This window comes from Canis lupus, chromosome X (genome assembly GCF_011100685.1).
Source record: "Canis lupus familiaris isolate Mischka breed German Shepherd chromosome X, alternate assembly UU_Cfam_GSD_1.0, whole genome shotgun sequence".
NCBI lineage: Eukaryota > Metazoa > Chordata > Mammalia > Carnivora > Canidae > Canis > Canis lupus.
The window spans coordinates 1,778,147-1,790,277 of record NC_049260.1 but is presented as its reverse complement, the minus strand read 5'-3'; positions in this window follow the sequence as shown (position 1 = coordinate 1,790,277).

Below are 12,131 nucleotides of genomic sequence, written 5' to 3'. Positions count from 1 at the left end.
TTCTCCTTGGTTTACAATGATCAGAGCTGTCGGCTAGAAAACGAACAAAATACTCCTAGTTTTGTCAGTTTGCAGGGATGTGTTCCTAGAACCAGAGGCAGCCATGCTGTTCATCATCCAAACTGAGATGCAAAAGCAGAGCTTTTCATATTCGCGGGCAGAGGTGTGAATCGGGATAATCCCAGGCAAGCAAAGACATGCATGCAGGCCACCAAGTGGAGGAGGAAATGAAATGAATTGTGGCATATGTATGTATGCACACTGGAATATCAGCCATAAAATGGAAAGAAATTCTGATACATCCTATACCACGAATGAACCTCAGAAACCTTATCCACACACAAAGGACCCCACATTGTAAGATTCCACTGGTAAGAAATATCCAGAATAGGGAAATAAATAAAAAGAAATAGATGAGAGGTTGATTAGGGTGCAGAGAATGGAGATGGGGAGTGTCTGGTAATGAGGGTGGGGCTTTTTTTCTTTGGGGGGAATGAGAAAGTTCTGGAACTAGATCAGGGTGGTGTTTGCACAACATTGTGAATGCACTAAATGCCCGTGAGTTCATCTCATGTTTTGTGACTCTTGCTTCAACGGAGAGAGAAAGGAAATGAAACTGTGGTGAGCTTTTCCTGTGCTGTTATGAGAGCTCAAAAATGCATTATCACCATCATAATCCTTATTCTATTAGGTTTTCATGAAGAGTTTCAGCCGATAACCATTGCCACGACTGATCAGCATGGCTCTCCTCATATTAGATCTCCTGAGGGTATCTCTGTGCACCCAGAAGTGAGTTTTGCCTCATTCTGCCTTATCCAGCAACATCCTGCCCATCACCCCTCTGGAAAGTCTGCAACCCAAGGAGATCCCCCAGGAACCCAACATACTCCGTTTTTGCCCTACGTGGCTTGAGCCCTTTAGAGCTGCTACCTTGGGGCTTCATATCAGTGTTTCAAGACACATGTGCTCACCTGGACTGCATGGAAATTCAGGAAAGCAAACTCTGCAAAATTTGAACAGAATCATTGTGGGAGGGGTGCCTCGGTGGCTCAGTCGGTTGAGCATCTAATAGAGACTGGATCTACAGCTCTGAATAGAGACTCGAGTTGAGCTTCCTTCCTCGGCTGGGAGTCTGTCTTTTGTGTTCTCTATCTTGCTTTGTCTCAAACCAATAAATGGAATCTTAAAAAAGAGAGAGAATCATGGTGGGAGACGTAGCAAAATAACTGATTACCATAACGTTGGCTGGTGGAGGTTGGATGTTCCATCTCTCATCACGTTTGTTGGCCAAATAGGTCAGCTGTGTGATCTTAGCAAGAAAAAAGATGCAACTTGACCTTTCCGTAGTAAGATGGCGTCCGTGTCATATTTTCAGGGTGGAGATCTGTTATTTGTGGCCATCACAACGTGGCAAGTATTCAGCCCTTGTTGCTGGCTAATGGGCACCAGGGAGGCCACTTTCACTTCTACTAAAAAAGGTCATTGCCATGAAGTGAATGGAAAGGCTGAATGGAAGAGAGTCTGACGGGGATGGCTTGGGCTTTTCCTGGGATCCCATCCTGCATTTATGCATTGCGCACCTTACACTGCAGACGTATCCTCAGCACCCTTTAAAAAAGGGAGAGACATACATTCCCCTTCGATTAGCTATAATACTGGATTTCCACAGAAACACACAGACATTTGTATAAAAGGGACAAATGATCCCCTGAAATTCAGACGTTTCCTCCCCAGATATTTCATTTTGGTAACCAAATCTTTAATAAACTTTTTTTTTTCTCCATCGAGGCATTCCATATCCAAACAGCGTGAGCATTCTGCTCTACAGAATATCGGAGAGAAGGGAATCCTTGTTCAGACAGCAGCTGCAATGAGAGCCGTGCCATGTCTTAGCTAAAACGCTTCCCAAATGCCGTGATGTCATGTGATACAGGAAACACCCACGGTGTCCTTCTTTTGTTTGGTCTTAAACCACATTCGTGGACACATGTCAGGAGTATACGTGTAGACGTGTTAGTTCGTACGTGTTAGAATGACTCTGACAATGTGCTCATATTCATAGCAAGACCTGCTAAAATTTGTGAGTGCAGCAAAAAACACTCTCGAACAGCCGACAAAATCAGGACAGTCTGTAATTTACGGACGTGATTTTGATCGCGCGTCAATATTTAACCAATGGCAAAATGTGTGTAAAACCATGTGATTGGAAGACATCTTTAAATGCTAACTGGAAAAGATTTTTGTTGCAAGCGCTAGAAATACTTAAATTGCTTCCCTAGGAAGGGGCACACTTATAGAAATGGAATAGCAGAGTATGAGAGAAGGATGTAAGAAGCAAATGCTTCTTGATTTACAAGGTTTTAAGGTAAAAAAAAAAATTGGGAAGTCATATTATGCACTAGGGAGAGTGAGTCTTGCCAGTGGCTGGTTAGACGTCACCTTTGCATGAATCACCTGGTCTTCGGTCATAGTTGAAGGTGACATGTCTCAGTGAGCAAGCAATTCTCGTATTATTTTTCCGAAGAACAGACTCTGTGCACACGGCTGCAGAGTGTGCCCTTGGGAGAACATGAGCTAGATTTCAGAAAAAGCCCAAGAAGATTCAGTATTTCCCTCAGGATATCCCCAGGAGAATGTCCACAGGCCTGGAAACACTTAACCATCACTTGCTTATTTGAGAAAAGTCAGAAAGGATTATTGAAACAGATCGGAATGTTGAACCAAATTTACAAATGTTCCTAAACTGTTTTCATTAACCAAAAAAGATGCTGAAACAGGAAAAAAAAATGAAGCTGGAAACATAGCTGGGACTGACCCCTGACCCTCAAAAGGGGAAAGAAGTTGTAGCTATTTAGGAAAAAGGGAAATGTTAGATTTTTACAACCAAGAAAATAAAAAAGAAAGAACTGTCGAAGGAAAGTATTCTATCTATCGATCTATCCATCATCTACCTATCTATCCATCCATTATCTATCTATCTATCTATCTATCTATCTATCTATCTATCTATCTATCGATGTATCTATCCATCCATCATCTTTGTATCTATCATATAGATATCATATCCATCCATTCATCCATCCATCCATTCATTCATGTATCTATCTACCTATCTATCCATTCCAAGAGAATCTTATTTGATTTTGTTTTATTATTAGAATATAGTAGACACACAGTTACATTTTTTTCAAGCGTACAACATAGCGATTCCACAAATTCAGACATTATGCTGTGCTCACCACAAGTGTAGCTACCATCTGTCACCATGTGACACTATTACAATGCCATTGACTCTATATTCCCTGTGCTGTGCCTTGTATTTCCATAAAGGAAAGTATTTTAAAATGAACGTGTCCTTGGAGTCTTGGGGGAAAAAATGAGATGCCAAAAATACCCCACAAAAAAATGCCTGATCAAGAGCTGTTACTAGTTATGACATCAGGGCCTTGGGTGAATTTGAAATGTACTCATTCATCAAAGGATGACAGGGCTTGAGATTCAACGTGTCTATTGGACAAGTATTGTCGGAGCCCTAGTGCATATTAGCCAACGTGCCACCTGCCAGCAGAGCCTAGTCAAGAAGGAAACAGGGCCCGTAGGTCAGGGTGAGATCCCACAGCTTCCTGTGTAGTATTGGGCACATGGTGACTGTCTCCTTGGAAAAAAGAGACACCTTTAAGGTAGGATATTAATTCATTCTTGTCCACACAACTCTATAGTTTACCATGCATGGTGGTAACCTAGACATCCCAGGTGATTCTGAGCATTACAAATTATGCTTGTTGGGTATGGGCAGCTCCTTACCTGTTACACACCATCAGGAAAGAGAAAGAGGAGGGAATTGGTGAAGATACAGAGAAAACTCTAGAGTTGGCAGCTTTGAGTTCCAACTGGAGCCAAATGCATTGAAACTTCTTGGATGCAATCAGATAGTGACACATTGGCAAATAAAATACTGTAATTAGCACACATTCAGAGGTTACTCAAATTGCCCAAAGTGACATAATATGGAGAAGATTGGGATACACCCAGAGTTAAGGTTTTCTCACGAAAGCCCAGAGGACTTACGCGTTGGGAGTCCAATGTCTCTGGCCAACTCCAGTCTTCTATGTGGACTCAGATTCCCAATTGTCAGATGAGGAGCTTCCAAGTGAAGTTTCCAGGGGAGAAAAAAAAATGCACACAGAGCAGAGGATTTCCCAGGAAACGTTTTGTTAGGGGAGAGGTCAGATGTTGATTCCTAAGAGCTTGAAGTCATACTAGCTCCTTTTGTCTTCCCAGCCCCTCTGCCTCACCCCTACGGCAATGGTGGCGGTGAGGGTGGTGACCGACACTGTTCCTGAGTCAGCGTCACGTCCCCACGGGTTGTCCTAGAGCATGAAGACCATGCTTTTTACTCCCCCATCCGGCCCCCATCAAAGGAGTCTAGGGCAGTTTTATTCAAAAGTCACACCGTGGCCCAGATGCCGGGGAATTCTAAAGATGAATTTCCTTCCTGCAATTGTCAGAGACATTATATTTGGTAGGTAAAAACTAGAATTCACAACAATTAACACATTGTTCTTTGCAACTCTGAACGTATATCCAAACATGTATTTTTCCTAAATGCATTGTTTTAAAAATAGTTGCTCTAACGGTGGTGGCGACCTGAAGCCAAATCACAGATTTGCTGCTTCCTTCCCCCGGGCACTCAGTCCTGAATAGTATTCCTGGTGTGTGTTGTCCACAGAGCCCATGCAGCGGAGAAACAAAACACCAGGGAATTCATGGAGGCACCTGCTGGGTCATAGTCAGCTTGGTTCATACAAACAACCACATGGTAAAAGGAAATGTCAACTTACAAGACTGCCACGGGCATTCGAACTGCTCCTAGGACATGCTTTGGTGTACACAGCTGTTCGGTGCATACCCTAGAATGGTAGGACTGCGAGCTGGGCCCTTCCTGCATACATGGGCCATTCCCTAAGCTTGACACCCCCCCCCATTGTTTGAAATCATCCATGAACCTCGTAGAGTGCTTAACCAGGATGAAGCCTGTACACTGGGAAGCCGCGACTGACACTCAATGTCCATAGTAGGTATGAATAGATATATGGCTGATAGAGAGGATGCATAGATGATAGATAGATAGATAGATAGATAGATAGATAGATAGATAGATAGATAATGGATGGATGAATAGATAAATAAATTGATAGGTGATAGGTCACTGGATAGGTAGATAAATGATGAATAGATAGAGTGATAGATGATAGATGATGGATGGATGAATGGATAGATAGATGATAGATTGAATGACAGGTGATAGATCACTGGATAGATGGATGATGGATGGGTAGATGGATAGATATATAGATAGATGATGGATGGATGGTAGATGGATAGATAGATATTTTCTGGCTCTCTCTCGTACTGTTGTCCCCGTCCCTCTGGAATAGCAGGTGCACTTATATTCAAATCACGCTTATTGAAATGAGAGACGTGAGAGCACGAAAGGGTCATATGCGCACCCCGAGGAGGTGCATTCCACGCGGCGCTGCCGTTCGTCCAGAACTAAGTACCTACCTTCACATGGCAGCACCTGAGAGCCCCCCAGCCCCTCTCTCCGCGATGCTGTCCTCCAGCACGGTTAATCTTGGAAATGTCAATTCCAGGAGCATTTTAGCAGGAAATCATTTCTTCTCTCTCCCCGCCCCTCCTGTGGCTGTGTCTCCATTTGCGCGTTCTTTGCCTCCGCTTTTTCTGCGGCGGGCGGTGGGGGGGCCTTGTGTTTTTTTTCTTTCCTTGCTTTTTCGTTTCCTTCTTCTTTTGTCTCTCTTTTTCTTCCTTTTCATTCTTCAAGCAGCCTTCTTTCTTTCTTTCTATGTATAAAACTGCACTCCCAGTAAGACCCTCTTTGTGTCTCTTAGACAACATTTGCAAAACGTTGCAAAAGCTACGTTTTCGGAGAGGCCGTGTTTTCCCCCCACCCCCGTGGGCGGTGACGTTTGGAGATTTTGCATGACCGATGCGAGTGCCCCCGGAGAGGGCTTTTGGAAGGGAAGGTGATAGATAATGCTAGTGAAGGATCGCAGACCTCCTGCCAAGTTTGCGCAGACAGGGCAGGTTTTCATCCCGTTGGCGCTCAGCCTTTGCCAGCACTTTCCAGACCAGTGACGTCACCCCTAAAAGGACTGAGGCACAGCTGTCTGCCCAGAGGCATGGAGGAGACGATAAATCTCACAGCCGTAGGCCCTGATACCTGAGCCAGCTGCCCAAACCATCCCAGGCCAGGCCTTATTTCTGTATGGTGATTTTTTTTTCTTTTTTTTTAGGGGTCGTTTCCCCGTGGAGCCAGGGACATATTGTGCAGCCGTCCTTGTGAGTGGCCTCCCTAAACAGGCGACTGCGACTCTTGCCTCACCCTGCAATCTGTCTCTACAAGAAGGGCATGGTTTAAAGTTATATTATTCTGAGACAGCAGAGCCTTCTGGCTCTGGGTTGAGCCATGTGTAGAATTTGGAAGTGCATGGTCTCTGCTTCTTATCTTTCTCAGAGGTCACTGTGAAGTTTGGGGGGGTCATGTGTGCAGGTGATAAATAACGAGGTTCAAGACACTGCATGTGTGTGTGTGTGTTTAGGAGACAGTGCACATATTTAGACCGCACTAAGCAGGATGTGTATGAAGATATCCAATAGAATTTTAATGCTCTAGGGGGAAAGCCTTGGCCACCACCCATCATGTAATATTTATAGATGAAACATATTATTTTGGAAGAGTTTTTCGTGTGCATTTTGAGGCAAGGTCTCTGGGCGTTTAAGCAACTTCACGTTTATCTGTTGGAATCTTAGACCAGTAAACATTTTTTTTTTCCCCTCTTGGAAACGTGTTTGAAGGTGTGGTGTTCTTCGGGATTTATTTTCACATAAACTTCGAACTGTCATATGGGAGCGATTCAAAAATCTCTGTTCCTAGCCTAAAAACAAATACCATTGATATGTGTGGTGAACGGCACACACGAGAGATTTCAGTGAGCTGGATCTTTTCACTGTTGTTTGAAACTGCAGTTCAGGAAAGTGAGAAAAGAAATGGGAAAAAAAAAAAAAAAAAGATCCTCAGTCCAACTCAGTCCAAGGAGAGACTTTCAGTGATGCACACAGAAACACGTAAATACACAGACACATACACGCATGTACACTCAGAGACGCGCGTAAGCACAGGCGTGCACAGACGTGCACACACATGCATACAAACACAAGCTCACACAGAAACACACACATGCAGACACACCAGCGCCCATGGACACAAACCATGCACATGACAGACACACATAAATAAACTCATGTGGAAACACACACATACGAACACCCACACACGTGAAAGCGAAAGGCACGTATCCCAGGCCAGGACCAGATGGAGGATGCAGGCAAGATTCAAAAGGGCCCCATGGCCAGGCCAAATAGCCGGGAGCCAAGCAGGCTGCAACCGACAGCCCCCAGTGCCAGCTGTGTGCAGGCGGACGAGCCTGGCCTCAGCTCCAAGACCAGCCCAGACGGGTCCCTTCTGGGCCCCCGCTCCCTGGAAATGAGGCCTTCTTCTGCGGTCAGAAGGACAAGCTTGGTCCCACCATCCTGCATCCACAAAATCAGCTTGGAGGAGCTCTTGGAGATGGTGGTTGAGAGGCAGCTAATGAGGGACTCCCCGTGCATTTATCCAGAAGGCACCATGTGCGATGGACACCACACGGAATTCCTCATCTGCACTAACTTTAGGTGCCTGCCACTCTCCCTGCTTGCTGGGAGCTCGGGGAACCCAATCAGAGCAGCCGGCAGATTTTCAAAATGGCAACTGTCCCCCTGTGCACATCTACAGGAGTCTTGCAAGCTGGGCACCCAACGCCACCGTAAGAAGAAACCTGTGTGGTGCAGGAGGTAGGCTCGTGTCTGCTACTTACTGACGATTCCTGCTCACCATCAATGCCTCTGTCCAAGGCATTCGCAAATTTAATTCTCTCCCCGTATCGTGCAAACCCAGCCCTGTGAACACTCATGTCAAAACCCAGCTCACATGGTCAAACCGGTGTCAAACCGGCACCATTTTTGGTGGCCATTGTGAAGCTCTGCTCGGGTCCAATTTTTTAAACTAACCCACGTGCCCTGCCTGGGAAGATCCCAACAGCCTGACCGAGGATAAACTCACTTAAAGGACTGCACTCTGCATCAGATTCATATGCAAAAGGATATTAAAAAAAATTTTTTTTTGAGAAAAAAAAAAATTGAAATGGGCTACCTGACGCAGAGGATTTTTCTTTTTGTGCTTCCGGCAAATGCTTCACCAAATGTTTCATTATGCTGCTTGACGGATGGGGGGGAGCCTCGCTTGCAGTACATGGACCATTTGCCTCGGGGTATTTATTTCCATCTGTTAAGGACTGAATGTTTGTGCCCCCACCTCCCTGCAAAGTCATATGATGATGCTCTAACTCCCGGCATGGATGTTCCTGCAGGAGGGAAATAATGAAGTGATATGGGATTATCACGGTGATGCCCTGATCCCATAGAATGAGTGTCCTTATAGGAAAAGACACCATCTCTCTGTCGGTCTCTGTGTCCACCTTGTGGACACACAGCAACAAGGGGGCGTGTACAAGCCAGGACAAGGCTCTAGACAGAAACCAAATGTGGCGATACCTTGATCATGGACTCCCACAGTCCAGATCCGTGAGAAGCCAGTGTCTACTATGTAGGGCATCCGCCGGCTGTATTTTGCTAGGACGGCCTGTGCTAAAACACCATCTCTGGCTGTTTAGCTCTTGATTTTCTATCTGTGGGCCACACGGATTCCGTAGCCTACCGTATGCTTGTTAGGCGCCCCGCGGATCCGAGGGAGCATTGGCTGGGCCTAGAGGCCATGCAGGGGGGCTGACGGTGCCTGACTGCGGTGTGTGGCTATGTTTCTGCCCCTTCACGGGACTGCGGGAGAACATGTGTGCACAAGTGTGGGCTGTGTTTTCTACTCTTCCATGTTTGTTTTGGCCGAGGTGACAGTAGAGACGTGGCAACTATGTATTTCTCGCTGGTTTCCTCTGAGTGGGCTCTGGGGTGGGTAACTCTCCTTAATTATTTACACTTGCGGGGACCCCACCCGTCTGGCACTTGCTGTGTCCGGCCTCATGGGTGGGCGAGCCTGTGCTTTTGCTCATGTCAGCGGTGATGCATAATAAGCTATTTGAGCTTGCGCGGGTTCACACATTTTTCCTGACTTATAATCTTCTGCTTGGACAGAGATTAAATAGGAAAAGCACACACAAAAAATTTCTTTTTTCTAGCAAAAGTCTCTGTTTCACACACACACAGCACACACACACAGACACACAAAAAAAATCCCCATTTATTTATACTTTGAAAGACTACCAAGATCCTGATGTGAAAAGGAGAATAAAACCCACATATAATGATTATGCGAGCCCTGAAATGCTCTGTTGTGTAGACATGCGGTTAAGAACGCAAAGGCTGAAGCCAAAACGGCTGAGTTCAGACTCCAGCTCCCACTTGGTAATCACCATCCTCCTGACTCACTGGTCCCAGAAAGATAATGTCTGTGAAGCAATTAGCTCAGGGCTTAGCACACAGAACCATTCAACCAATATCATCGTGATGCTTTTATAGCACTTCTGCTTTTTTACAACGGGGAGTCGGTTCATGTGTTTTCTCCTTATTTTTAACTTTTATATTATTATTATTATTATTATTTTTTTTTTTTTTACCAAGTGGACAATTAGCTCTTTCTTTCGGGTCTTACTCTCCCAGACATACGAACGAGACCTACAAACAAGATGCTGGAGCCATGAGATAATCTAAGATATTTTTCATGAAGGAGGTAGGCCATTATTAGGATAGGAAAGCAGCCCCCGGGGAAACGGTAGGATACACATGCAAACAAAAATGACCAGTAATGTGAAGACCAGGAAATAAGAATTTATCACAATCCACCACTCTTGCCAAAAAAATGATCTCAGCAGCAGGTTTTAGGTAATAATGCGTGGGAGGTTTCTTGTTGGAGATAGCGAGTTCGCCCATTGGAATTCAGAAAGGCCGTGCATGTGCGGGACCACATGAGCAACCCCCGGGCTCTGTACTCAGAGACCTTGGGCCGATTTCACCCAGCCCCCTCGATCTGCATGCGAAGCCAACCCCTTGCCAGGCCTAACTCACTGTCTAGACACGAGATAATCTGCCGATTAGACCCAAGCATGGAATCTTTGTAGGGATGCCAGCTGCAAGCGTAGGGTGCCAGATGACGCCCGCCATATCTCACCTCCGGGAGACACTGGGATCCAACTGACAATGGCTTCTTTTGAAGCAGGAAACATCATTCCACACGACCGGGATATTCTTTGCAATCTAAAACGGCATCCCTCCTGGACCAACAGAGGCCTCTGCGTGTGTGTCTGTGTGTGTATTGTTGTCTTATGTGCGCTCCTTATTGGCTTTTTGGCGCTGCCCTAATAAACACGTCACCCTATTTCCGTGGTTGGGCAAATTTGACAAAAATGTGAATATAGGCAGGGCTTGAACTCCGTTGATTTTGCACTTTAGGAGGACGCTCTAAAAATGCGACCTTCTTGTGTTTTGTGTTGTTTGTGTATCAAAAGGGCTCCTGGGGTCGCCTGAGTGGTGGTCGGCGTCTGCCTCTGGCTTAGGTCATCATCCTGGGGTCCTGGGATCGAGTTCCGCATTGGGCCCCCGCACAGCCTGCTTCTTCTCCTCTCTCTCTTGCCTGTGTCTCTCTGCCTCTCTCGTTTTGTTTCATGAGTAAATAAGTAAAATCTTAAAAAACAAAAACAAAAACAAACCAAAAAAACCACAAAAAACAAAGGGCTCATGACTTATGAGTTTCCATGAACCTATTCGAGGGAGTCCTACTTCTTGATCGCCTTTCTGATTTACTCTGGAAGCCTGTAAGTGACTGCATGGTCGCTATCACTAGGACTTGGTTCAATGAATATTTGTTACAAGTTACTAACGAATGGCAGCTTTTATTGCTAATGGAAAAAAAAGATACAACAAAAAATCCAAGATCCTTAAAAAATTGAAACTCACTGCATGAACTTTCTGTGCTGAACTTTTGAAAACCTTATAAGCCATTGTTGTAAAATAAAGCTTTACATGATTTAAAAAGCATGTCTTCTGCTCATTTTGATCAGATTATTTGGGGTGGGAGGGTTTTTTGCTTTTTTTTTGGTGGTTTTTTTTTTTTTTTTTGGTGGCCAGTTGTATACATTCTTTATATATTTCAGATACTGACCTTTTATGAGTCGTGTGTTTACAAACATCTTCTCCCATTGGGTAGGTTGTCTTTTACTTCTGTTGACTGTTTGCTGTGTAGAAGCTTTTTATCTTGATAAACCCCAATAGTTTATTTTTGCTTTCATTTCCATCGCCTCAGGAGACACACTCCAGAAAAAAATGTTGCTATGGCAATGTCAGAGAAATTCTGGCCTGTGCTCTCTTGTAGGATCTTTACGGTTTCAGGTCTCACGTAGACGTTGATGCTTTGTGAATTTATCTTGGTTATAACTGTAGTGGAATTAAAATAAAAAAAAATTTAAAATAAGATAAAGATCCTGAATCTAAGCCGGAAAGTGGGGAAGAACAAAAGCATGAGAGAAACAGCTTGAAGGAAGCCGCCCTGGTTCTCAGTGACACTGAAAGACCTGGAAAGATGGACACGGTCCAGCCCAGGTGTGTGGACGCTGAGGACAGGTATGAGGGGTGCGACGGAGAGACGGCCATCTACGCACCCAGGGGAGAGGCTTCAGGAGGAACCAGCCTCAGCCCCTCCTGGATATCTGACTCCCAGCCTCCAGGGCGGTGGGAAAGAAATATCTGCTGTGTAATCCCTCCCCCCCGCCCCAGTCTGCATTGGTAGAAGATGAAAATGTTGCTTCATTATGGCCGCCCTAAGACCTAGCACAGCACACAGATGACGTGGGCGTTCGGAGCCAAGTCCTAAGCCCTGAGATAGATTACTCACTGAGTCCGGCTCTCTGAGCCCTGGCTCTCGCTCTGAAAGGATTCATCATCTCATCCTCGTAACCTTTTATCGACCTGCGGGAGCAGCTGTATCCATCTCATTGTAGAAATCTGCC